This window comes from Phacochoerus africanus, chromosome 1 (assembly GCF_016906955.1).
Source record: "Phacochoerus africanus isolate WHEZ1 chromosome 1, ROS_Pafr_v1, whole genome shotgun sequence".
In the NCBI taxonomy this organism is placed as follows: domain Eukaryota; kingdom Metazoa; phylum Chordata; class Mammalia; order Artiodactyla; family Suidae; genus Phacochoerus; species Phacochoerus africanus.
In genome coordinates, this window is record NC_062544.1 from 58,984,380 (window position 1) to 59,010,460 (window position 26,081).

Below are 26,081 nucleotides of genomic sequence, written 5' to 3' on the forward strand. Positions count from 1 at the left end.
GAACATTTTTCCTTTAATAATTTCTAAAAGTTTAGATAGAATAATAGGAAAAACTATATACATATAATAGTATATATATTTATGTCACAAATATAAGAAAATCTCCTCCCCAAATCCTGTACACATCAAATTATGATTCTTTTAAACCGTAAGAAATACCTGGAATCTAAAATATGGCACAAACGAACCTATCTACAGAACAGAAACAGATCCACAGACATGGAGAACAGACTTATGGTTACCAAGGTAGAGGGGGAACAAGGCACTGGGAATTTGGGGTTAGTAAATGCAAAATGTTACATTAAGAATGAATAAGCAATGAGGTCCTAATATATAGCACAGGGAACTATATCCAATCTCTTGGTATAGACTATGATGGAAGATGACATGAGAAAAATAATATATATATGTATGACTGGGTTGCTATGTTGTGCAGCGGAAATTGGCACAACATTGTAAGTCAACTATACTTTAATACTTTTTAAAGTTACTAAACGACAAAAATAATAACAGTAATGTCTTAGTAGAAGAAATATCTGTTAATATTAATCTGAAATTGATCTGTGTGTGTGTCCTGTTTGGATAAAAGTTCAGTCCCATTTTACGTTGGCTTAACTTTCAAATATCCCATCCCATGAATTTCCCCACACCCAACACAGCAGGGGTAACTACAGTGGGAATTCTCAGGGAGATTTATTGTCAATAGAATTGGAGTCTGATACATTTGATATGTCTCACCTTAGAGTTAGCCAGATGTGGAAGAGTTTAAGATTCTGAACATCCTCTATAGCTTGGGGAATAGGTCTAATAAACCCTTATCCATTGGGAACATGTCATCCCTGAAAATGCTTCTAAGGGATGAATACCTGCCTAGAAGTAGATTCCAAGACACTCCTGCTTGTTGTCATCCCAGTAGTATTTAAATTGATGACTAGTGCTATGTTTAGTAAGAGGTTCCAAGCTTTAATTTCAGTCTGTAGAGCCTGGGGGATAGAAACCAATGTTTTCTAGATTGCTGAGAAAATTGCTTTTGGGGAGGGCTGTAGAAGAGAGTGCATCTGATTCCCCAGCTGCACCGGAAGAGAATGCCTGAGCTCCTAAACCACCCATAGATATGTGTTGTTATCCCCACATCAAACATAATATTTCTGTGCCTATCCATAGGAGATGTTTGGTTATTTGTTGTTTGTTTCAAAGGGTTATTTGTAGTATTTATCTTTGGAACCCAGCTCCAAATAACATAATCTGCCAAAGTGGTGTTTTGGAAAGGAGGTTTAAATATAGGATTTAGATAAATGAAGATACGGATACTCTACAAAATTAAGGCATAGTCTTTCATTTCACAAAAAAAGCATGATGATTCTTTTACTTCCCTCAGCATCCGACTTAAAAATGAACAGACATTAAAAGATTAATTACAATGTTGAGCTGTTACTGAAATACATGCATTTTACTGTGTGTTTTTTCTTAAATTACTAGTTTAGGTATCAGCCCAAGTTTACCATTAAATCTGTTGTCTTCCCATTGAAATCTCAGCTCTGGGTAGAGTCTCTAGCACTGTCCATATTGGTATTTTATGTTAATTTGGTAAGAAGATTTGTTTATTCCCCCATGTGGAATCACTTGGAAGAGGAGGCAATTAAATAAATGGACAGTTTCCCATCTGTTCCTGAGATGGCATCCTTATTGCTTTTTAATTAAAATGTTTATGAATGTTCCCATCGTGGCTCAGGGGAAACGAATCCAACTAGGAACCATGATGTTGTGGGTTCGATCTCTGTCCTCACTCAGTGGGTTGAGGATCTGGCTTTGCTGTGAGTTGTGGTGTAGGTAGCAGACGTGGCTCGGATCCTGTGTTGCTGTGGCTGTGGTGTACGCCACAGTTGGACCCTAGCCTGGGAACCTCTAGAACCCCTAAAAAAAAAGCTAAAATAAATAAGTAAATTAATAAAATGTTTAGAGTATGTGGGTGCTGCATTTAATTGTAACTATCACATCAATTTTAAAACGAAATTAAAAAATTATTTGTTAAAACATTACCTGTCATTTAATTATAAGTCTTTATTTCTCCTTTGTAAATAGTCTAGGGTGGATTGTAAAGAGTTATTTTGAGATCACAAGTTGGATTGAAAAGGCTTGCCTGTACTGAAATGAAATCTACCTTATTCTTTTTAAAAAAATTGTAACTTTTTTTTTCATAAATGGAGTTTTACATTTTCAACCAAGCCCAAGCTTTGGAAGCAGACACCCCTAAGTCCGGACATCTGCTTTTGATCCAATTAGCTCTTCGACTTTGGCAAAACTATTTAACCTCTCTGAGGCTCAGTTCCTTATCTGTAAAGACAGGACTATTTGTTTGACAGAGTTGTGAGAATTAAATGAGAAATTGCACATATTAGTGCCTGGCTAACAGTTTCTTTCCTTTTCTCCCGAGGCTATATGAATTTTTCCATTGCATGCTGGTAGGCATAGTTTTAAGGTGCTTAGATTTGCTCAAAATATTTCAAAAAGTTTTGAGACATTTATTTCTTAAATCTACCTTGATTTTACTTATGAATATTTTAATATTTATACATACATAAGTACACTTACATAGATAGATCTTTAGAAAACCATATTTGGTCCCCTACATATCTCTTGCATGCATTTTTTCATTTCCCCCTCCCATCATCTTTGATCATTCTCTCGTTTCCTCTCCTCAGCATTTTTTGCAATAGACTTGCTCACTTTGTATTGATTAATTCAACAAATATTTCCCCTAGTGTTCAGTAAGCATCCAAGCTGGATTTTCCCATCTCTTCCCCTCTAGTCACTCTGTGCAGCCAGTCCAGTTCCTATTCCTCAACTCAGACACTTGCATGAATTTCACTAGAGCAGCATTTACTGACCGTGGATTTTGACCTCTTAGCAGAATATGCTATTCCTATAGTGGATCATGCCAGAATTCTTTATAAACGAAACAGTGAAGAATAAAATGGAATAGAAAATATCAGAGGCATATCATGTAGAAAGGGTAAATATGGAGTGGGGGTGGGAACATGTTTGAAGCTACTGTCCTGGAAGATAAAGACCCCATTGGAGGCTCTTTACCATCTGGCCTCAGTTTAGCCTTCACTGTAAGCCGCACATCCCTTTGCACAACTTGCTCACATTTCTTTCTTAGGTCCCACTCTTCCCATCTCTACATCTTTTTGCCTTTGCAAAAAAGGCAACTTCGTATCTCAGCCAGTCCTACCTGTCTTCAGGATTCATTCCATCTGTCACCACTTTCACGAAACCTCCTATTCTCTCTATCTTCCCAACCCCTTCTCTCTTCTGAAACCTCAAAGTAAGTGCTTTCCTTTTAACTTTCATCCAAGACACCTAACTCCAACAACCCACATGTTGGCCAACAACTTAGTTTTACAATCTTCTAATGTCTTTCTCAACACATTTTCAAATAAGTGTGGATTTAGGTTCCATATATTGTTTGTGGAAAATAACAATAATGCAGTAGGTTACAGATCCAGCATTGCCACAAGCTGTGGCATAGCTCACAGATGTGGCTTGGATCTAGCATTGCTGTGGCTGTGGTGTAGGCCTGCAGTTGCAGCCCCAGATTGACCCTAGCCTGGGAACTTCCATATGCCACAGATGTGGCTATAAAAATCAAAATAAAAAAAAATAAAACTGCAAAAATTAACCTTTTCCTATTAAGAGTATAGGCCAGACTTTTCAGACACTCCCCAATCTCTAATTCTACACATTCTATTATGAATAACAACATACTATTCTAATTTCTGGCTCTATTCTTCCTAACCAATTTCACCAAAGCCTACTCTTTCATTCAAGTGGGATTTTTTCCCTAAAATTATTATAGACAGCCCTAATTGGCAACCTTTCCTCAATTCCAGTGGGCTAAGAGGTACCAGTAGCATCCTGAGTATCTGAATACACGAACTGCTTTTTATTTTCACACATCCGGAACCTAGAACAAATTTTTACAGACCCAAACCTAGAACTGTCAAAGATGCTCACAAAATGTTGTGGCATGCATCTATGTATTCCCACAGGATGTTTAACCTGTACCACTCATTTTAGCACCTGTTTATCATGTTGTATAATTTATTGTCTTTTAGTGTCATAGGCTCAGTCCTACTCCTCTGTACTCTCTGGACAGTGATGATCACAAAGAGACACATGAGAATTGCTTCTTCCCATACTCTCCATCTGGTTATGGCCATGATGGAATAAAGAATATCACACTTCCCATCCACTGTAATCAATCATAAAACTGGAACCATATATTAAGCAAAATTTAAGGCACTGCACTGGACATATCATGCACATTCACTCTGCTCCAGATTTCTTCCTGATGGAATTTTCCTGACTGTGACTTAAAGAAATAAACACCAGGAGTTCCCGTCGTGGCGCAGTGGTTAACGAATCCAACTAGGAACCATGAGGTTGCGGGTTCGGTCCCTGCCCTTGCTCAGTGGGTTAATGATCCGGCGTTGCCGTGAGCTGTGGTGTAGGTTGCAGACGTGGCTCGGATCCCGCGTTGCTGTGGCTCTGGCGTAGGCTGGCAGCTACAGCTCTGATTCTACCCCTAGCCTGGGAACCTCCATATGCCGAGGGAGCGGCCCAAGAAATGGCAAAAAGACAAAAACAAACAAACAAACAAACAAAGAAAAAAAAAAGAAAGAAAGAAATAAACACCAAACAGCAAATGTCTCACTGGAGAAAGGAAACAAAGATTGGAATTTTGGGATGAAGAAGCAGCTGGGATTCATGGGATAGAGTAATGGAGAAGAAGAAACCATGTAGAACAAGAGCTCTAGAGATTAGCTTGCTGTTTCTTTGAATCTGGTGAAAAAAACAAGTCTTCCCAGGAGATTGGGAGCTGATTGGACCTACTGGAGGTTGCACACATCTAGAAATAACTGGAGTTTTATTCAGCCAAGGCAGAGAAACCTCACTAAAGACTCAGAACCTTAGGGTGAGAACCCAGAAAGAAGAGATATTTTTTATTGTAGAGATATTTTAACCATAACGTAAGAGCTAACGAACCTAAAAAGAAACTCTAGTAAGATAATGTTGATTATCTCATATATTAACTGCCAGCCAAGGAAAAAATCTTCTTCTTCACAGGAAGATAATGAATTTTAGAATCTCAGCAGTGTAGCATCCATGATGTCAAGCACACAATCAAGAAGTAGAAAAATATAACCCATAACTATGGAGAAAACAATAAAAAGTAACAGATGTAGCTGTTGGAATTAGTGGGCAATGGCGATAAGCACCTGTACAAAACATTATAAATATTTTAAGGATATAAATGAAATTATGGATGTAATATGTAAACAAATATGGAAGCTAAGCAGTGCAATGGAAACGATTTTTAAAAATAGGAGGAAGGTCTGTATCAGGAAAAACTTTTGTCTAAAATGTGGAATGCATTGAATGGACTTAACAATAGACTGGAGACTTTAGAAGAAAATATAAATGAACTTGAAGTAGGACACTAAAAACTATCCAAGTAAGATAAAGTGTAAAAAGTCTCAAAAAAATAAACAAAATTCCAGTGACCTGTGGAACAATATCAAATGGTCTACTATGTTTGACTGAAGAGTCAAAAAAAAAAAAAAAAGAGGCTAGAGATATTGGTGCAGAAAAAAATCTTTGAACACACAATGGCCAAACAGTTTCTGAAGTTGATTAAAAATATATGTATGTATTTTTAGTGTGTATTTTTCCCACAAAAGAAAACATAAAAACTACTCAAAATCTTATTGTCAAATTTCTAATGTCAAATTGCCACACTGTCAAATTGTATAAAATTAAAGATTAAGAGAAAATCCTAAAAGTACACAGAAGAAAAATATTACATATAGCAGAGGAAAGCAGTGACAAGAATGGCAACTGATGGCATAAAAAGCAACGCAAATCAAGAGACAATAGAATATCCTTAGATTATTGAAAGGAAAAATCTTTAACGCATAATTCTATATCCAGCAAAAATAATCCCTCAACAGTGAAGGCAAAATAAAGACATTTTCAGATGACAAAGTCTGAGGAAATATGGTATCAGTAAACCTGCATTGTGAGGATGGTCAAGTAAATTCTTTAGATTTAAGGAAAACAATATTGGAAGGAAACTCATAGCTACATAAAGGAAAGAAGAACACTGGAAATGGGAAATGCATGGGTTAATATGAAAGAATTTTTTTCTTGTCTCCTTGGTTTTTTTTGTTTTTTTGTTTTTTTTTTAAATTTTTGACTCTTTGCCTTTTCTAGGGCTGCTTCCCGCGGCATATGGAGATTCCCAGGCTAGGAGTCTAATCGGAGCTGTTGCTGCCGGTCTAGGCCACCACCACAGCAAGGCCACCACCACAGCAATGCCAGATCCAAGCTGTATCTGTGACCCACACCACAGCTCACGGCAACACTGGATCCTCAACCCACTGAGCAAGGCCAGGGATCGAACCCGCACCCTCATGGTTCCTAGTCAGATTTGCTAACCACTGCGCCAGGACGGGAGCTCCATTGTCTGCTAGTTTTTAAAGGCAATCAATGAATGCATGTGTAAACAAAATGTATTTTGGTGTTTTTAACATAAGTAGAAGTAAATATGTATGCACAGTGAACAAGAGGCGAGTGAGTAGAATTATGTTGTTATAAAGTACTTGCATTAACTTAAGGCACTGTATAAAATTAAGGTATATATTAACCTGGCTACATAAAACAATACACCTAACAATATGTATTCAATGCCCATTTTGAAAGGAGGCAGCCACCGAAGGCTGATTAACTACACTGTAGTACAACTAGAAATAGAGATAGTATAGATTGGGTTGACTCTTTAATAACTTCAACAGTCATATGGAGAAAGTTGCTTTTTATGTTTCTTCCTGTTATGAATCTGTATTGTCTTCATAATGCATTAGGTTCTACACATTAAACTCTCACTGATTTTTTCAAACTTTGCTTATTCACATTTTTCTTGGTACCTTTTCAAATATGTTATCAAAAAAATACTATTTCATAGTCATTTCTCTAGATTACTACAAGAAAAGTGTATTGAATTATGTGATACTTTTACTTCAAGGGAAATTGCAGTACAAACTTTATAGGAAATATGAGATTAGAGGGGAAGAAATACGTTATTTGGCATCATTTCAGTCATATATGTACTTCATGAAATAGGATATAACCATACTATAGTTACATTCCCTCTTGATTATTTATTTACTTTTTAGCATGTTTTTGGTTGTTTTTTGTTTTTTGTGGATGAGGTGGAGGGAACTTCTCTGGCCAGAGCAATAACATAAAACTAAAGTGATTTGGAATGGCTTAGAAAACCAGAAAATTCCCTTTCATCCTGCAAGAATGAATGAAATATGTGTGCTCCATGCTCCAAATTTGATAGCACTTTCCAGACTCTTGGATTTTGCCAGCTGGTCACATTTCAAAAACAAATTTGAAAGCCAGTGTAAGGTTGCCAGTTTTTTTTCCTCTCTCTCTTTTTTAAAAGTAAGAACATAAAAACAAACACCATATTGTCTCTGGTCATCATTTCACATAAGAAAGAACATTTTATACCAAAAGAAGTGGGAATCACAAAATTTGAGAGTGAAGAACCATACGTTAAACTGAATATGCTTTATGAAAATCCCACAGTATGTCATAACAGACTCGTGAAAGTCTTTCTAGATTGGACCTATTGTTGCCAAACTCTGTCCCAGAATCTGATACGAGGTATCACTTGAATATGGTTTCCCAGTCTCCTTGGTGTTTGCAACCTTTCCACATTGGAATGTTGGAGAGTTTGAAAGGGTGTGAGTGTACATGTTGAAGACAAAGTATCTGTGGATACTTTTTTCAGCCTAAGCCAGTTTCTTCTTTTTTGTCTTTTTGCCATTTCTCGGGCAGCTCCCGCGGCATATGGAGGTTCCCAGGCTAGGGGTAGAATCAGAGCTGTAGCTGCCAGCCTACGCCAGAGCCACAGCAACGCGGGATCCGAGCCACGTCTGCGACCTACACCACAGCTCACGGCAACGCTGGATCATTAACCCATTGAGCAAGGGCAGGGATCGAACCCGCAACCTCATGGTTCCTAGTTGGATTCGTTAACCACTGAGCCACGACGGGAACTCCTAAGCCAGCTTCTTTTTTAGGCTGTTGTCTATCTTCCTATATCCTCTGAAAGAAGAAATACAGTGTAAGATGGTGGGGGTGTATTTTTAAGACCTACATGGAGATTACAAACTTTCGTAGAATTTGAACATCTTCTATTGGTTCTGTAGACTCCACACCCACAGTCTTTACCTGAGAATTCCACAGTATAGGAGACAATTGCTTTAATAAGTCAAATCCCCAAGGAGAAAACATTTACCTTCAGATTGTATGCCCCCTGTGTGACTGCTGAATTCTTGTGGTACTAATCTGGATGCTTTAAATCATGCTATTTTGAATTGCAGAAGGAAGTCCAGTCCAAAGTAAGCTCTATATGTGCCCTGGCTACTAGCAATTTTATACTGTATTCGTACATATCTGATCTCAGCATGTGGTTAAATTGTCAAATCCTCTAAAAGTTTGAGAAGATCGGATAGAGCTGTACCAAAGGGACCCAGACATTTAAATGAAGCATGAAGTTAACTTCACTTTTCTTCTTAGTTATCATCTATGGTGTTTCACCAAGTTAATAACAGGTCTTCAAAAACTGTATTCATTCCAAACCACTCAGTTGTGAGGAAAGCAACCTGTGATGAGACTGTAATGAAAATGCATATATATTTGTTAAGAAACTTAATTTTTATGCCTCATTAGCGTTTGAAAAGTGGAACTCATTGTTCAAGTACTGTTAATTTGATATATTTACCAGATGGATATCTTCTTATGTTAAATTCCTACTGGCTGACCAACTAATTCTCATTAAAGATGCTTAGGGCATCTCCAAAGACAACACAGAATTTTAACAGCTATCAGGAAATTAATGATTATAATGTATGCTAAAATAGTGGTTATGTGATGACCAAGAATTATATTAAGTTGCATTGCTCTGAAAGTCTCATTATTTCATTAGTGAAGATGGAATTTTTCTTCTGACAAAAGGTTCATGAGAACAAATTTTTTTGCATATGAATTTAAATTATTTGTCAGTTGAAAATGGAAATATCCTGTATCAGGAAGTCATATCCAAAGAACAGATTCTATTTTTGTTTTTTCATATTAATCACTAGCAATTTCCATGCTATATTCTTTGGTGTGTGTATAAATACACACACATATTTTTATATATACATGCGTGTATATATGCATTTATAAAGCCCTGCATAAAAAGTGGAGAGAAAGGAAATCACTGTGCTTATTTCTAGTACAGGTTGTAGCATGGGATAGGCTGCAATTACACAAGAAGACTTTTAAATTATAAACCCAATGTCTGTCATATAATTCTAAAATCTGCCTGTCTTAAAGTGTTTAAAGCTATTGCAAATCAAGAGCCCTCTATTAACCGGAAGGCCATTGGAGAGTTAAGGGATCACATCTCATACCTTATGCCGTTACACCATAGTTTTATGTTAATTTCTTAAAAGAGATTTGCAGGAAAGGGAGACGGGAAGTTGTGGGACCTGAGTATGATGAAAGGGATTATAATCCTGGAAATGGAAGAGGGGCTGATGAAGGGAAAAAGAGTACAAATTTTTATTAACTTTTATTCATTGTAAAATTTACAAAAGGTTAAGTTTGATCTTTAGGGTGAAATCTGTGGTCAAGAGATGTTATATGATGGGAAAATCAAAGAAGTTTTGAGTTCTGTATAATACTGAGACTCCCAGAATTGATATCCATGCTGAACTGTCATGAATGACCACACACAGTGTGGGGTGGGAGTGAAAGATGCGGCAAGAGAGGTAAAAGTCAAGAATCAGATGGAGGAAATAACACTTCGATTTTTTTTTTTTTAATTCACCCAATTACAATTGGATGTTGACTTGGTATTTTTCTCAGTTGTTTTACTGATATTATGGAAATAGCTAATGAGGGGAAAGACCAAAGATGGAAAATTATTGATATGGTGATTTTTATTTGCTAATTATGCGATTATAGTCAACAAGAGAACATGACAGGTGACTGAATTCCTTTATAGAATGTGAATTCTTGCAACTGCTCAATTTTTCTTAGTGAGTGTTTCATCTGCCCATGCCTTCCCCGTCAAACCTATAAATCCATTGGCACTTTTGCAACCAGACGTGACTAAGTTGATTCCATGTCTGGGCTTAACAAAATTTGGGATTCTAAAGCTTCTGCTAAGTGGAAGAACTGAATCGAGCCCCTGACATAAAGCCAGGAGCATCAAAGTATGCCCTCATAGGTTAGAAGACTCCACTGACCACCTCAGTAATGCTGATAAACTTAGGTGCTTTTGTGTGTTTTTAATCTTCCAGAGAGCTGGAGGTATGGGCAAAGTCATCCCCCCTCACCCCAAATCCCAAACAACAACTAAAAAAACCCCAAGCTTAATGACAATACTGTGTGTCAGATTTTAATTTATACAACCTGTGTGGTGCTATAACTGACACAAGGAAATTAACATAAAAACAAATGAAAGGCGCCAAAACACTATATGATTCACATAAATGGCATCCTGAAAAAGGGAAAACTATGGAGACAATATAAAGATCAGTGATTGCCAGGGGTTTGGGGAGGGAAGGCCTAATAGGTGGAACACAGGGGATTTTAGAGGCAGTGAAAATATTCTACATGTTGCTATAATGATGGATACATGTCAGTATGTATGTATCAAAACTCATAGAATGTACAACACAAAAAAATGAACCCTAATGTAAGCTATGGACTTTGATAAAAAGCAAACAAAACGTATACTTGAAAATTAATCGGAGGTGCTCAGTCACACCCACACACACTCACAGGCACTTCTATATAATCAATGCATCAGAGACAAAGTCACAACAAAATTATGAAATATTGGGAACTGAGCAACAATTAAAGAACTACACAGAAAAAACTGTGGGATGTAACTTCAGCAACATTTACCAGAAAATGTATTGCCTTAAATATATGAGCAGATAAAAAAATTGAAAATCAGCTAGCCTAGGTCTTTCTTAAGAACTTAGAAATATGTTTTTAAAAAAGAAGAAAATGTGTTAGAATTGAAAGAAATTATTTTTTAAATGGAACTGATCAAATTAGAAGAGTGCCTGCATATAGCAAGGTGGGACTGTGAGCTGTTGATACAGTCAAGTGTAGGAAGGTAATGGAAACATCTTTTATCTACTTAGGGTCTGGAGATGTTGTGTCTTTTGTGGTGATTCCCTTCACTCTTCTGGACCTCGTTTACTTAGTAATGCAAGATGAAGCATTTGGAGGAAAAGTCACACCCAGCTCTTTCTGGATTCTACTTGTCCAGGGACTTTGTTGAGGCAACACCTTTTCTAATGTAAAATTCAGGTTATAGACAATTGTTTTCGTATAGACCCCTGGTGCCTTTTTGGGAATCTGGAAACTGTGAAACGGTGAGTTATATCTCTATAGTGCACAATATTACTATTTTGATTGGCAGTACTAGTCGTGGTGATAGTGGTAGTAATGTCTAATTTATAGTAAACCTGAGTCTCTTGCTACTCTTATTTCCTTTGGGTGTGGTTCTAACTAAATTTTCTAAATTAGTCTATGCACTTAATTATTCTTAACTAAATTTCAGCACTAAAACCAAAAGCCTCTCTTAACAATAGTTCTGATAAAATTTATAACTCTCTTCCAAGGCATGTTATAGAAGTTCCAAGCTGCTGCTAAGTGTTCCTAGGACAAACCGACTGACAGTTTTCTTGTTAAATCCATATCATGTTCACTTATTCAAAGAGATTCTGGTCTTGAAAAAAAAAAAAATCTGGCAGGCTCTTTCATTTATCTTCAAAGCAGAATAAAATAAAAATCTTTCTTTTTCAAAGTTAGGGAAAAAATCACAGTACATTTTTGCTCATAATGTATAGGAAGGTCTCCCTTCACTTTCTCTTGCTCTTTCCATTTTGCCACATTGTCAAAAGGATGAATGACAGGCTGCGAACAGAATACCAGGGGACCCACTTTTTCTCTCTTGAAATCAGTGGTTCTCAAAGTGTCATCAGAGACCTTTCCAGGGGGTCAGTAAAGTCAAGACTGTTTGCCTAATAATGCTAAGACGTTATTTGCCTCTTTCACTCTCATTCTCCCATGAGTGTACCACAGAGTTTTCCAGAACTTTATGGCATGTGATGTCACAGCATGTTGAATATGGAAGCAGATATGAGAATCTTGCTATCTAATCTTTGTTTAATACCAAAGGTTAAAAACATTTGCAACAATGCAAACAATGTCATTCTTCCCACAGAATATTTCTGGCTCTGAACATATATTGTTCACAAAGACATGTTATTTATGTTAATATGTCAAGGGTTTATTATTATATTATACATTAATGGATTATACATAATTTTAATATATTAGGCATCTATTATATAATTATATTTAAAGTAAATAACTATAATTATGTGCAATTATGAATTATATAGTCATACATATATACCCTGAAATATATTAACAACTAATATATATGTTAAGCTAATATATATGTAATATATATGAATACTTAAAAATTCTCCGTTTTAATTTCAAAGGTGGTAAATATTAATAGATACAAGCCACATGAACAAAAGCTCTTTATAAAGAGTGTAAAGAATTCCTGAGATCAAAAATCTGAGAACCACTGCTTTGAGTAAATCCTTCTGTAAGCAAAGAGGAAAAATAGGAAATAAGTGAACCTAAAATCCAGAGAAAAGGATAAGAAGCACTTAGATGCTGAGCTAACCCCAAAGATGAGAATAAAACCCTTGGAAAATCTCTCCCAACCTCCATAGTGGTTTAGACTCAATGCAAGTAACAAATGGCTCTTCAAAAGCATGTATGACATTAGACTGGGAAAAATAAAACAAAGGAACAGTTAAGGATAAGTGGGCAAGGAATCAAACTGGATTCTAGATTTTTAATGCTTCATAAAGTGCTCTTACTGTTTATCTTAAACGATAGTATTTGGTTCATGCTCCACGAATCTATGTGTCTTAAATGTTTGGGTTGTCACATATCTGGCATCATGTGTATGGCTTAAACTTGACTGTTTGGAACATGTCCTGTCCTCCAGTCCTGGATGGGAATGGCGGTATAACCTGGAAATGTTCAGAGCAGAGATTCTGGATCAGGCTGCCTGTGAATCCTAGTCTTTCAAGTTTCTTAATGTCTTCATCTATCATATGGGCTTGATAACAACAGCAACTCTGCCAGAGGGTTGCCATCATGATAAAATGAGTTGATATTTGTTAGTACTTGGTAAGTGTTTAGCACAGGGCCCAGCTTACAGTGTGTGCCATGTACGTGTTGAGTTAGCAAATAAGTAAAACCAGAGCTGCCCAGGTGAGACTCCAGGAAAAAGCAAGGGCCTGGATTGTGAAACACAAAATAGGGAGCAGGTCAGAGTGAGGTGCTAAGGAGGAAAAATGGACAGCAGCCTTTGGGGTTAGAATGAGTGTGTGTGGACCGATCCCACAGCAAGCTGTCAAACCTCAAGGAGCCAAAGAGGCTTTAAGTAAGGGGGTGGCGGGGGGTGGGGGCTAGAGTTGGTCCAGATGCACTTTCATGAGAAATGTTTCACAGAGATTGAACATCCTGCGAAGGGCTGAAGGAGGCTTTGCATGCCCTAGCCGACTTCCTCAAGGCCAGAGGCACAACCCTCCAGACCCAAACAGCTACTCCTCTAGTTATAAACAATTGGCACCACCGCTTGATGGCAGTAAATTCAAATCACACACATAATACCATTTTCTGTTACTAGATCATTTCCAAATGCTCTACCAATGCACTGAGAAAAAATATGATTGAAATATTTTGAGATCGAAAGAAGGAAGAGAATTTTTTTTTAAATCATGCCAAATTTTTTTTTCCTGGGGAAATTTAATTAAGTTTTGAAAAAAACTTTTATTTACTCTGGCATTTATATTAATCTAGTCTAATCTCATTAATCCAAATGCTTTTGAAAGCACCCTTGTTGAGTACTTTATAATTGTTTGATTTTAATTAAATGTCTTATTTATTTAACTAATCTTTTTCAGAAAATAAGGCCTTGCTAACATATGTTAAATGTGTAATTCATAGTTTGACACATATGGTTGTGTTTTTTTTTAAACAACAAAGACTTTAAACCATTGTGTATTCAGAAGTAAATAATGGGCTTATATTTTAAGTCAGTCACATTTTAATTTCCTATAATTAAATGTCACAATAGCTAAACTTCAGAGTTGCAATGGAAATTCCTTTGTCTCTCTGAAGCTTTAGATAGTTGAAGTAAAAGGAATTATTCTCTGACTGCAAAGTGCCTATTTTCTTTTCCACCCAAATACAAGATCAAGTCACCATTTTAAAGCTTATTATGAGAATTCCCGTTGTGGCTCAGCAGTAACAAACCTGTTTAACATCCGTGAGGATGCGGGTTTGATCCCTGGCCTTATTCAGTGGGTTAAGGATCCAGCGTTGCCATGAGCCATGGTGTAGGTTGCAGACATGGCTGGGATCCTGCGTCGACCCCTAGCCTGGGAAGTTCCATATGTCACAGTTCCTGTGGCTCTTAAGAAAAAAAAAAAAAGTTTATTATATAACTCCAGGATTTCAGGAGTAAACTTTTGGAGAAAGATTAACTTTCTAGTCATGTAGTAGGAACCCAGGAAATGTACAGATAATGATTTATAATGGGCACTCTTCTTCTAGAAGCAAAGTAGAGGAGCACAGCCTTTCAAAAGTTCCAAACCAATTTCTTCTCAGTGGTATTATATAAAGGAACACTGATGCCAGGTACTGGGGTGTGGCTTGTCTTCCTTTTCTTCCTCTTTTAAGAACAATGGGGAAAAGTAAACAGACACATTTGCTTTTGTTGGGAGACTGACTTGAATTGAATACTTGTACTTCTAAAGTGGCATCTCTGCTGAGAGCTTGTGAAACATTTTGCATGTATAAATGTTTAAGCAGCTTCTGGAATAAATTGTAAGAAATACAAGGATTGTGCATGTTATGGATATGCCCCCGATTCTTTCAAGAGAAAACTTTTATAGAGAGCTTAATAATGAATTCATAACCCCTGAGGACAAAGTTAGGTTTTTTCCCCTTATTTTTCATTTTATGACATATGGAAGTTCCCAGGCCAGAACTTCCTGCCAGCCACAGCTGTGGCAATGCAGGATCCTTTAACCCACCCCAATGAGGATCGAACCAGAGCCTCTGCTGTGACCAGAGCTGCTGCAGTTGGGTTCTTAACCCACTGCATCACAGTGGGAACTCCAAAGTTAAATTTATTTTTAAAGGAAGCTTTGAAAAAGGAAGTGTCTGAGGAGAACATTGTAGATCTTCCTTCCCATTCCTTTCTATTCCTTGCTTGCCCTTTCACCTATCTCCTTACCTAAGGGGTATTAATTCATCTATTCAACAAACATTTGTTGGGTGCCTATTCTATGGCCGCCACTCTTTTAGACACTGGCTGACAGTGTTGAACTTTACCCAGGCCCTGAAAACAGGCTTCTCCCTGTCAACTTAAACATATGCACAAGTTAGGAGTTCCCGTCATGGCTCAGTGGTTAGCGAATCCGACTAGGAACCATGAGGTTGCAGGTTTGATCCCTGGCCTTGCTCAGTGGGTTAAGGATCTGGCGTTGCCGTGAGCTGTGGTGTAGGTCTCAGACACGGCTCGGATCTGGCATTGCTGTGACTGTGGTGTAGTCCGGCAGCTACAGCTCCGATTAGACCCCTGGCCTGGGAACCCCCATATGCCGCCAGAGCGGCCCTAGAAATGGCAAAAAAGACCAAAAAAAAAAAAAATGCACAAGTTAAAAGTTGAGAGTTAAGTTTTACTGGGGGCAAAATGAGGACCATGGTTTGGGAGGTGGCATTTCACATAGCTCTGAGATACCACTCCTAAGAGGCAAGGGGGGAATTCAGTATATATCTGATTTTGGTGAAGTGGGGAAGTGTGTGCAACTAAGCACGCATTTTACAGGTCACGGCTAGTCTCATGAAGGTTATACTAGTCACGAGGAGCAGACGTCACTGTGAAGGGTTTTATTGCTTTTCTAGGCATGAAGAAATGCCATAATTGGGCTCATAAAATCTTCTCCTGCAAATATCTATCCGAAAACCTGCTCTGCCAGTTTTCCCAGAGCACAGAGGGCCTCACTCCTGATCTCCACCCTGAGCTCCTTCCAGAGGTCTAGCAGCTGCAGTGGCTCATGATTCAATCTGTGTCAAGAAAGATGGCTAAGTGCCAGTCGCCTGTTCATACCCCGGACCACAGTGAGGATTACTGAAGAGAAGGCCCTGACATATGTGGTGAGACCTAAGGAGTCAAATTCTTGTCTTCAGGCCCAGGAGTAGTGAAATGAGTCCTCCTGAAACTGAATCCCTCTGCCAAGTTTTGACTAAGCTCTCTATCCAAAACTATTCCCTTTCTTGTCTAACCCCAGAACCTCTCAGGATTGAAGTGTATTAAGAAAAAGGAAGAATAGACGCTAAGTAAGACTCTATGGGCTCCTCCTGGTATATAGTGCCTTTGTATCTTCCATTTCATGCTTGTAGAAAAAGACACAAGTCTCCTAGTCCTTGCTTGACTTTCAAAGAGCAGACTCAAGCAATTACTAATTAGGGAAGTGGAGGAATGCTGAAAGAAAAGAAAATCAGTCAAGCAAGTGAGAAATAAAATATTGCCTGCCATATCAGGAAACAAAGGATGTCACAGTCATTAGCAATTGCAGCCACCTGCAGCGGTGAGCTCTGAGGAAGCTCAGGTTGTGAAAACAGAGAATACTGGCTGAAGAGAGCTGAGGTGCATATCAATGGAATAATTTCAGTGAGCCCAGCCTCTTGCATCTTCTCATATAGAATTGTACTAAATTCCTTAACCTGAGACATCTAGTTTTCTTTTATTAACAGAAATCTACAGTCATCTTTTGTTTTGACTACCTCCCCTTTGTTGCAAAACTCCTATATATCCTAGCTTCCCCCTTGCCTCCTGGGAGCAGTTTTCTCAGGGTTGCTTGAGATGCTGCCTCCCAAGCTTGAAGCCGTAAGAATGTCCATCGAATAAAACATAACTCTCAACATTTAGGTTGTGTATGTTTCTTTTGTTGACACTGGTGTCAGTAAACTGGCTTTGCTGAGTGATGGGCAAGCAGACCCAAGTTCAGTTCGGTGATGTTGCAGCCCTCAAGAGTGGGCTCTTGTCTAACACTGGGAAATGAACTGTCTGAGGAGACGCACATGCTGACGAAGCAAAAGACTTTATTAGGTAGGGATGTCTGGGTGGAGAGCAGTAGGGTAAGGGAACCCAGGAGGACTTCTCTGCCAAGTGGTTCACAGTCTCAGGTTTTATGGGAACGGGGTTAGTTTCCTGGTTGTCTCTGGCCAGTCGTCTTGCTCAGCCCATATTTGCTCTCAGGGTCCTTCTTGGTGGCAAACGCACCTCTCAGCCAAGATGGATTCCAGTGCCAAGGATCCTGGAAGGTTGGTTGTTTTCTCCCCTCTATTTGTTCCTCCCAAATTCTCCCTTTTGGGAGCACCAGGGACCTCCTGTTGTGAGACAACTCATGCAAGTGTCTAATATCATGCCTGGCCAAGGTGGGCAGATTTAGTCAATGCTCCCCTAATAGCACCAATAATACAAAGCCAAGGTTTTTGACTTGCAAGGGCCTGAAATTATATAACTTGACCACAAATGCTAGGCTGGAAAGAAGATAAGTGAGAGGTTAGACGGTTTTGCCACCACAGTCTAGATAAAGGCCTCCTAGCTTGAGAGAAGATGGCAAGTGAATAAGGGAACACAAACAGAAGAGTCCCTGCACCTGCCCCTCTTTCTCTTGCCACAGGGTTGAGGCCCTGTGTGTGAGTATGAGAGATGATAAAACCTTTACATGGGTTTGGGACTCTGTGATCAGAGGCTACTTCATTTCTTGTGTGAAGCCTAGAGGGATTGTGGACATTTTGGAGTTAGCCTCTTGTTGTAGGAAGTCCTGATTTCACTGAATTCATTCTGGAAACAATGGAAGCAAAATCCATTTACCCTGAATTGATCAGACTAGATTTTATGCTATCAGATGAAACACAATCTTAAATAGAGATTAAGCTGTGTATGTGGTCTGAAATATCAACTAGTTCCATTATTTCATAGTATTATTTTACTTAGTATTAAGAGGTAGCGAAGCCATCCCAAGGTGTAGTGCTGTTTTTCTGATTCTATATTTTGTTTCTCAGTACCTAGCTCTTTATTTTGGGCATTCAGTAAACATCTCCTTGTTTGGCTGTTAGTCTTTTTGTTTCTTCCTCCTGAAAATTCCCTTTGGGTATCCCCTCATTTAGCCTCTGTCTGCTAGTCAAGAACTACCATTTGATCCGGCAATCCCACTCCTGGGCATCTCTCCAGAGAAAACCATGACTCACAAAGACACATGTATTCCGATGTTCATTGCAGCACTATTTGCAATAGCCAAGACATGGAAACAACCTAAATGTCCATCAAGAGAGGAGTGAATCAAGAAGATGTGGTACATATACACAATGGAATATTACTCAGCCATTAAAAGAAACAAAATACCAGCATTTTTAACAACACGGATGGACCTAGAAATTATCATGCTAAGTGAAGTCAGCCATGCAATGAGATACCAACATCAAATGCTTTCAATGACATATGGAATCTGAAAAAAGGACAGACTGAACTTCTTTGCAGAACAGATGCTGACTTGCAGACATTGAAAAACCTATGGTCTCCTGAGGAGACAGTTTGAGGGGTGGGGGGATGTGCTTGGGTTGTAGGATGGAAATCCTGTGAGATTGGGTTGTTATGATCATTATATAACTACAGATGTGATAAATCCATTTGAGTAATAAAAAAAAGAGAAAGAAAAATTCAATAATCTCACTTGTGTCACTTCACTACACAACTCCAGGGGGTGACACTTCCATTGATGCTATGTAAATGTCCCTTTTTTGAGTTGTGGAGTGAGAATTGCACCACTCTTTAATGACCAGGGTATATTCCCTTCCACCCAGCCTTTTTATATGTCTGCTTTACACTCTTTGTAAATATTTATTTTAATCCTTGTATAATAATTTGAATAGAGGCCTTAACATAATTATTTTTAGACAATTATTTTGTTTATTGGATTTTGCTACTAAAATACATGGATAATCATTCTCGTGTACAGTTATTTCTTCACATTTGGAGTTGTTGCTTTATAGACTAAATTCTCAGAAACAGGTCAAAGAGTATGGACATTCTCAAGGCTCTTAATACTCAACTAAAAATTGTTTTCTAAGAATATTGTTCTGATTTACTCCTCCATTAACTAACTGTGTACGATAATGGCCTTTTCACAGCAACTTTGCCAGCATGAGAAGTCTCATTTATCAAATGGTAAATTGGCAGAAGTTAAGATAGTGACCCACAGGGAATAAAATTTTGTACATTTCAGGAGAATAATTTGTCATTATCTTTCTGAAAGGATGTGTGCAAGGAGGTTAAAAACCTATATACACCATTTGAACTAGTTATGCCAATCACCAGACTTTTTCCTAAGAAAAAATGGACAGCATGTGAAAAAAAATGAACACTTAAAATATTAATTATGCCTGTGGGCCAATAAAGGCACAGACTTCTCTAAAAATAAGTAAATAAAATAAAATGTTGATTGCGATGTTGCAAAATAGTGAAAGATAAAAGCAACTTATACAGTGTTTTGTTTTGTTTTTGTTTTGTTTTTTTGCTTTTTGGTGCTGAACCCAAAGCATGTGGAAGTTCTCAGCCTAGGGGTCAAATTGGAGCTGTAGCTGCTGGCCTACACCACAGCCATAGCAACGCAAGATCCAAGCCACCTCTGTGAACACCACAGCTAACCACAATGCTGGATCCTTAACTCACTGAGCGAGGCCAGGAATTGAACCCACAACCTCATGGATCCTAGTGGGGTTCATTCCTGCTGAACCACAGTGAGAACTCCTATAGTGATTATTAAATAAATTATGAAATAACTCCATAATAAAACGTTATAAATCTACTAAACATGTAGAAAAATACTTAGCATGGAATGTTAATGGGGTACTAAGCAGAAAAACGATCATCTAACTTATCAGTAAAAAAAAATTTAAAAATTAAAAAAAGCCATATGTTGATTATTTTTAAAAAGTATGGAAAGAGATACCAAAATGTTAACAATGGTTTTGGGCTGTTTTTGTTTTCTTCATTTTGTCTGTCTCTTTCATTATGCTTTGCTTTACATTTCCTCTTTGTAGAATACATATTTTAAAGGAAAGACATGTAAAGATAAAATCCTTATTTCTATGTCTATAAAACAAACATTGGTCCAGAAACTTGCCAAAATCCATTATAATTAATACTAGCATTTTAAATACTGTTATTTTCAATATCAATCAAAGCCAGGTATTGTAATCAGTTTGTTTTTATTGTCAGGAAAATGGATTTTCTTCCTCAGAGCTACTAATGTGTTGAATTATTTTTTTATTGTGCATTTAACTGCAATTATGAGTGAATGCAATGCTTTATATTGCACCTAATTTGTTTCATTAAAACTCATTAATTGAGTTCCTATTGCCGCACAGCAGAAACAAATCTAACGAGTATCCATGAGGGTGCGAGTTCGATCTCTGGCCTCACTCAGTGGGTTGGGGATCCAGCATTGCAGTGAGTGTAGATCAGACGTGGCTCAGATCCCACGTTGATCCTGCGTTGCTGTGAACTTCCTAAAGAGCAAGCAAACAAACAAACCAAAAACTCATAAAGCCTGACAGTATTTCCATATATGAGTATATATACATATTTTACCATTAATAAAGATTAATTGGCTATTTAAGAATCAAACATTTAAGATTTTTAATTTTTTTTTTTTGCTTTTTGCTTTTTAGGGTCGCACCTGTGGCATATGGAGGTTCCCAGGCTAGGGGTCTAATCAGAGCTGTAGCCGCTGCCTGCCTATGCCACAGCCATAGCAATGCCAGATCTAAGCTGCATCTGTGACCTATACCACAGCTCATGCAGCTCACAGCAACGCCAGATCCTTAACCCACTGAGTGAGGCCAAGGGTCAAACCTGAAACCTCATGGTTCCTAGTCGGATGCATTTCCACTGTGCCACAACAGGAACTCTGAGATTTTTAAATATTTTAATGTGCGTTGCTCTTGGCAGTCCATCTAAACAAGGAACAAGTCTCTGCCAATTCTCTTGCCCAATGTCTCCCTCCCAGTCAAATCTAATTATTGCTATTTCAGTGTACCTCTATGATGCTCCACATGTGGTCTGTTAACCAGTGGCATGGACCTCTCCTGGGAGTTTTCGAAAATGCAAAATCTCTAGCCCCATTCAGGACCTACTATTTGAGAATCCGTGTGTTAAGTTCTCCAAATGATTCCTATGCACGTTAACATTTGAGAAGCAACTGGCCAGAAGTGATGAGAATAAACTCTTTGTCTTTTTTGTTTTGTTTTGTTTTTGACTTGTTGAACCCTGTTTAAGCCTGACTTTGAAGGTAAAAACAGCTATTATAGTACTTTTATGCCCAGCCTGAAACAATCCTTTTTCTTTTCTTTTTTTTTTTTCTTTCTTTGACTGACCTGGGGCAAATGCCACTGCATGATTTCAAACCAAACAAAGCTGAAGTTTCCCTGGAAAATTCAAACGTGGGGAAAAAAATTGCAAAAAGACAATCATTTAAGTCTACCTGTTGAAACTATATATATATATATATATATATATATATATATATGTATATATACATATATATATATATATAGTTGTTGAAACTAGATATATTTTTGAAGTGATTAGATTCCTTCTTTCTATCCACAGATCTTATCAAACAAAAAACAGAGTCCTATATGTAAGCAACTGCTGTATCACACTTTATGGATAACATTTTCTGCTGGCAGGACTTCTTTTTGATGAAGGTGAGTTATTTCAAAAATATGTTTTAAAAACATGAATATTTCACCTAAAACAATTCAGAAAAACAACATGACACTACTTGACCGCTTACACTAAACACATCTGGTGGAAAATAATATCCCTGGTGTGAAAGAGCAGATGGAAAATTTTCTCCTGGAAATCAATGTGAATAAAACAATCTTTTCAAACTTTCCAAGAATTTCATTGTGTGTACACCTATAAACAGAGTAACAAAGAGAAAAAAGATTATTTTTTTTCCTATGATCCCAGTGGAAATAATCATTCTACTCAAGCTATAAGGAGTAGATAGGTAAACGAAAGTCTCTGAAACAAATTCTTCCAAGGATTGTATCTTTTCTGAAGAGGATTCGTCTCAGCATTCTGAGAGGCTGGATTTTAGGTAGCTAATTGACCAATTGGGGGCAGATTAAAATGTCATAAATTCTTTGACACTCCTTTTTTCAAATAGTGAGGTCTTATGTCTCTCTCTTGGCAGCTGGGGTGACCTTGTAACCAATAGAATTGAGGGAAAATGACACTGTTCCATCCAGTGCTGGATCAGAAGAAACCACCCAGCTCCTGCCTTGCCCCTTAGAACCTGGGCTGTCTAGATCCTTCCCAAAGGGTCTCCTCTCTCAAGACTCAGAGGCCACATTGCAAGAAGCCCAGTATACAAAAAGGCCTTGTTCCATTGCTCCGAGTGACAGCCCCAGCTGAGACCTGAGGTTCCATCATTTTGACGTCCTTAACAGTCAGATGTTCAGATGTTCAGATGACCAGGACCCCAGCCAGCATCTGACCACGCATGCCGTTACGCGGCCACAAGTGAGAACCACCCGCTGAGCTCTTCCTGAATTCTTGACCACAAAATTTTGGGCCAAATGAAATGTTTATTATGAGATGCTAAATGTTGAGGGAATGTCTTTTATAGCAATAGGTGGAAATATTAACAAATGGTCACGATCCTCGAATGCAGAGACCTGGGTTTCCTTTCCTTGCTCCGTATCTCCTACAACATTGACTATTTCTTTAGCACTAATATTAACCTAGCTTTGTCTGCTCATGAATAATTTGATAATCTCGGGTTGCTAAAATATCATGTGCCTAATTTCATTTTGTGTTTCAAAACTTAATAAACTGAGTTAAATGATGGCAAAAATAAATGTAGAGAGCATTGTTGCTCTTGCTAGAATTGGATGGTAGAATGAAGGTAATAACTATGGGTACCTGGATCCATAAAAAGTCTAGGTACAGGCTGAAAAGGATTATCTAAGAGGTAAGCAAAAGCTATTAAATGAAAGAATAAAAACACTGTTGGCTACTTTTGCAGAAGACTTTTCTAAATATGATGTTGTTCCGTAATTTGTTCTAGAGCAAAAGTGTTTTCCCAAGAACTTTAACATTTATTTTTCTGGAAGCAGGCCAACTATTTTCAAGAACTAAATTCTGTTCATTTCTAATGCATAGAAAAATGAATTTCAAATTTTAAATTAAAGTTTGTTACTTAAGTGGCAGGTTAGTTTAAGGCTACAGCTTGGCCTTTTTGACTTAAGCCATAACTGAATGAAATATTAAAAATAAAGACCTCCATCATTTTATGCAATTTTAAGCCAGAGACTATTTTTCCTGCCCCTGAAGGCCAGCTAATTCATCTACTCTGCTATCTAAATACAGAATGTACTAGAGGCTTATCATCTAAAATTGTTTCTTCTTTTGCTACTCACCTGGACTATGTTTTGGTATATTTGACCTTGGCAATCAGTGGGGTGACAGATGTCAAGCCTGTTCACATCCTGTTTTGGCATATTCAAATAGGGCATAGGAATCCCAAATATTGGCTGTAGCTCTCTATATATCTCTTTTTAGAGCTGTGGAGTGAGGGGAATTCAAGATGTTATTATGGCCAGGAGATCCAGAAGTAACTCGTTTCTACTGTGGCGTGTCATGCCTTCTCTCTAGGAGGGACCTGTGGGATTTATACACTCAGAGGGACAATGACAAATGGGAAATCAACTCATCACTTTACTCTGAACTAGACTACTTCCTGATACCATAATATAAGAATCCTTCATAAAGTTGGAAGATGCAACTTAGGTTTAAGGCCCAAATATCTCCCTCTTTTCCTTCAAGGCCCTTAGGTCTACTGTCAATCCTAAAGTATTACAAGCTCCCCAGGGTCCAAGCAATGTTTAAAAAGAGCAAAGAGGAAATATGACTAGGTCCTTAGGATAACTCATCCATCCTATTTCATGTAAGCAAGAAAGGAGAGAGAACCAGAGTGAGAGCAAGATTCAGGTCCATACCATCTTAATGAGCACATAGACGCTGGAGGTCAAAGGCCGTGAGCTACCACCACTTAGTCACTCACAGTGGCCATGCCAACTGGAAAATAGGAAAAGAGAAGCTTTCTTACTTTAACCCATAGCAGGAAAGTTTTTCTTCCTTCTAAACTTGTGAAGAAAGAGCCGGTAAATGTACTGATCCTCATCCTCGTCTGATAAATACAGTTAAGAAAATCTGTATGGCATAGCTGTGAAAATTAGCTTTGTTAGAGGCATTTCTGTCTATGACTATTTATACTTCAGATATAGTTTGTCTTCTGTTTTTTACTCACAGTTATGACTTATTATAGCAAAGACTATAGATTAGGATAAGCCAAAGGGAGACACACATAGGTCAGAAACTGATGGGTTTCAAACACAAAGTTTTCATTTCCTATTGCCTAGGAGTCAGGACTAGTTGTCCTCCTGGTGTTGACATGTGACAGCACATACAGAGTATTGGCAACCAGAGAAACTCACCCAAGCTTCAATATCCAGAGTTTTTATTGGGACTTTGTTCATTGGCATGATTGATTGATTGCCCATGAGGATGAACTCAGTCCCCAGGTCAAGTAATAACTATGTGACCCAACACCCCCCTACTTACTCATGTGGTTGGTCTTTTCTTATTTTATTAATTTCTGTTTTATATTGGAGCATAGCTGATTTATAATATTATGTTAGTTTTAGGTGTACAGCAAAGTGATTCAACTATATATGAATATATATATACACACAAACACACACACACATATATACTTTTTCAGATTATTTTCCCATGTAGGTCAGTACAAAATATTGAATAGAGTTCCCTGTGCTACAAAGTAGGTCCTTGTTGATTACATATTTTATATGTAGTAGTGTGTATATGTTAATCCCAAACTCCTAATTTATCTCCCCCCACCTTTCCTCTTAGGTAAACATAAGGTTGTTTTCTATGTCTATAAGTCTGTTTCTGTTTTGTAAAAAAGTTAATTTGTATCATTTTTTTTAGATTCCATATATAAGTGATATCATATGATGTTTATCTTTTACTGTCTGACTTACTTCACTTAGCATGATAATCTCTAGGTCCATCCTTACTACTGCAAATGGCATTATTTCATTCTTTTTTATGGTTGAGTAATATTCCACTGCATATATGTACCATATCTTCTTTATTCATTCTTATGTCAGACATTTAGGTTGCTTTCATATCTTGGCTATTGTAAATAGTACTGCAGTGAACATTGGAGTGCATGTATCTTTTCAAATTTTGGTTATCTCAGGATATATGCCCAGGAGTGGGATTTCTGGATCAATATGGTAGCTCTATTTTCAGCTTTTTTTAGGAACCTCCATACTTTTCTCCATAGAGGCTATGCCAATTTACATTCTCACCAATGAAGGGGAACAGAGAGTTCCTTTTTTCTACACCCTCTCTAGCATTAATTACTTGTAGACTTTTTGATGAGTGGACCAGTATGAGCTGATACCTCATTGCAGTTTTGATTTGCATTTCTCTAGTAATTAGCGACATTGCCTATCTTTTCGTGAGCTTCTTGGCCATCTGTCTGTCTTCTTTGGAGAAATGTCCATTTAGATCTTCTGCCCATTTTTTGACTGAGGGTTTTTGTTTTGTTTTGTTTTGTTTTGTTGGATGATGAGCTGCCTGAGCTATTTGTATGCTCTAGAGATTAATCCCTTGTCAGCTGCACCATTTGCAAATATTTTCTCCAATTCTGTGGGTTGTCTTTTTG

The 26,081-nt window shown here is 37.8% G+C and overlaps 1 long non-coding RNA gene across 1 annotated transcript in view; it reads left to right on the forward strand.

The window, feature by feature from the left end:
- LOC125111857 (uncharacterized) overlaps window positions 1-26,081 on the forward strand; it is a 32,470-nt gene that overhangs the window by 1,125 nt on the left and 5,264 nt on the right. The window contains exon 2 of the long non-coding RNA XR_007130962.1: window positions 21,926-22,023. This is a non-coding gene — a long non-coding RNA (uncharacterized LOC125111857). The remainder of the gene's footprint in view (window positions 1-21,925; window positions 22,024-26,081) is intronic.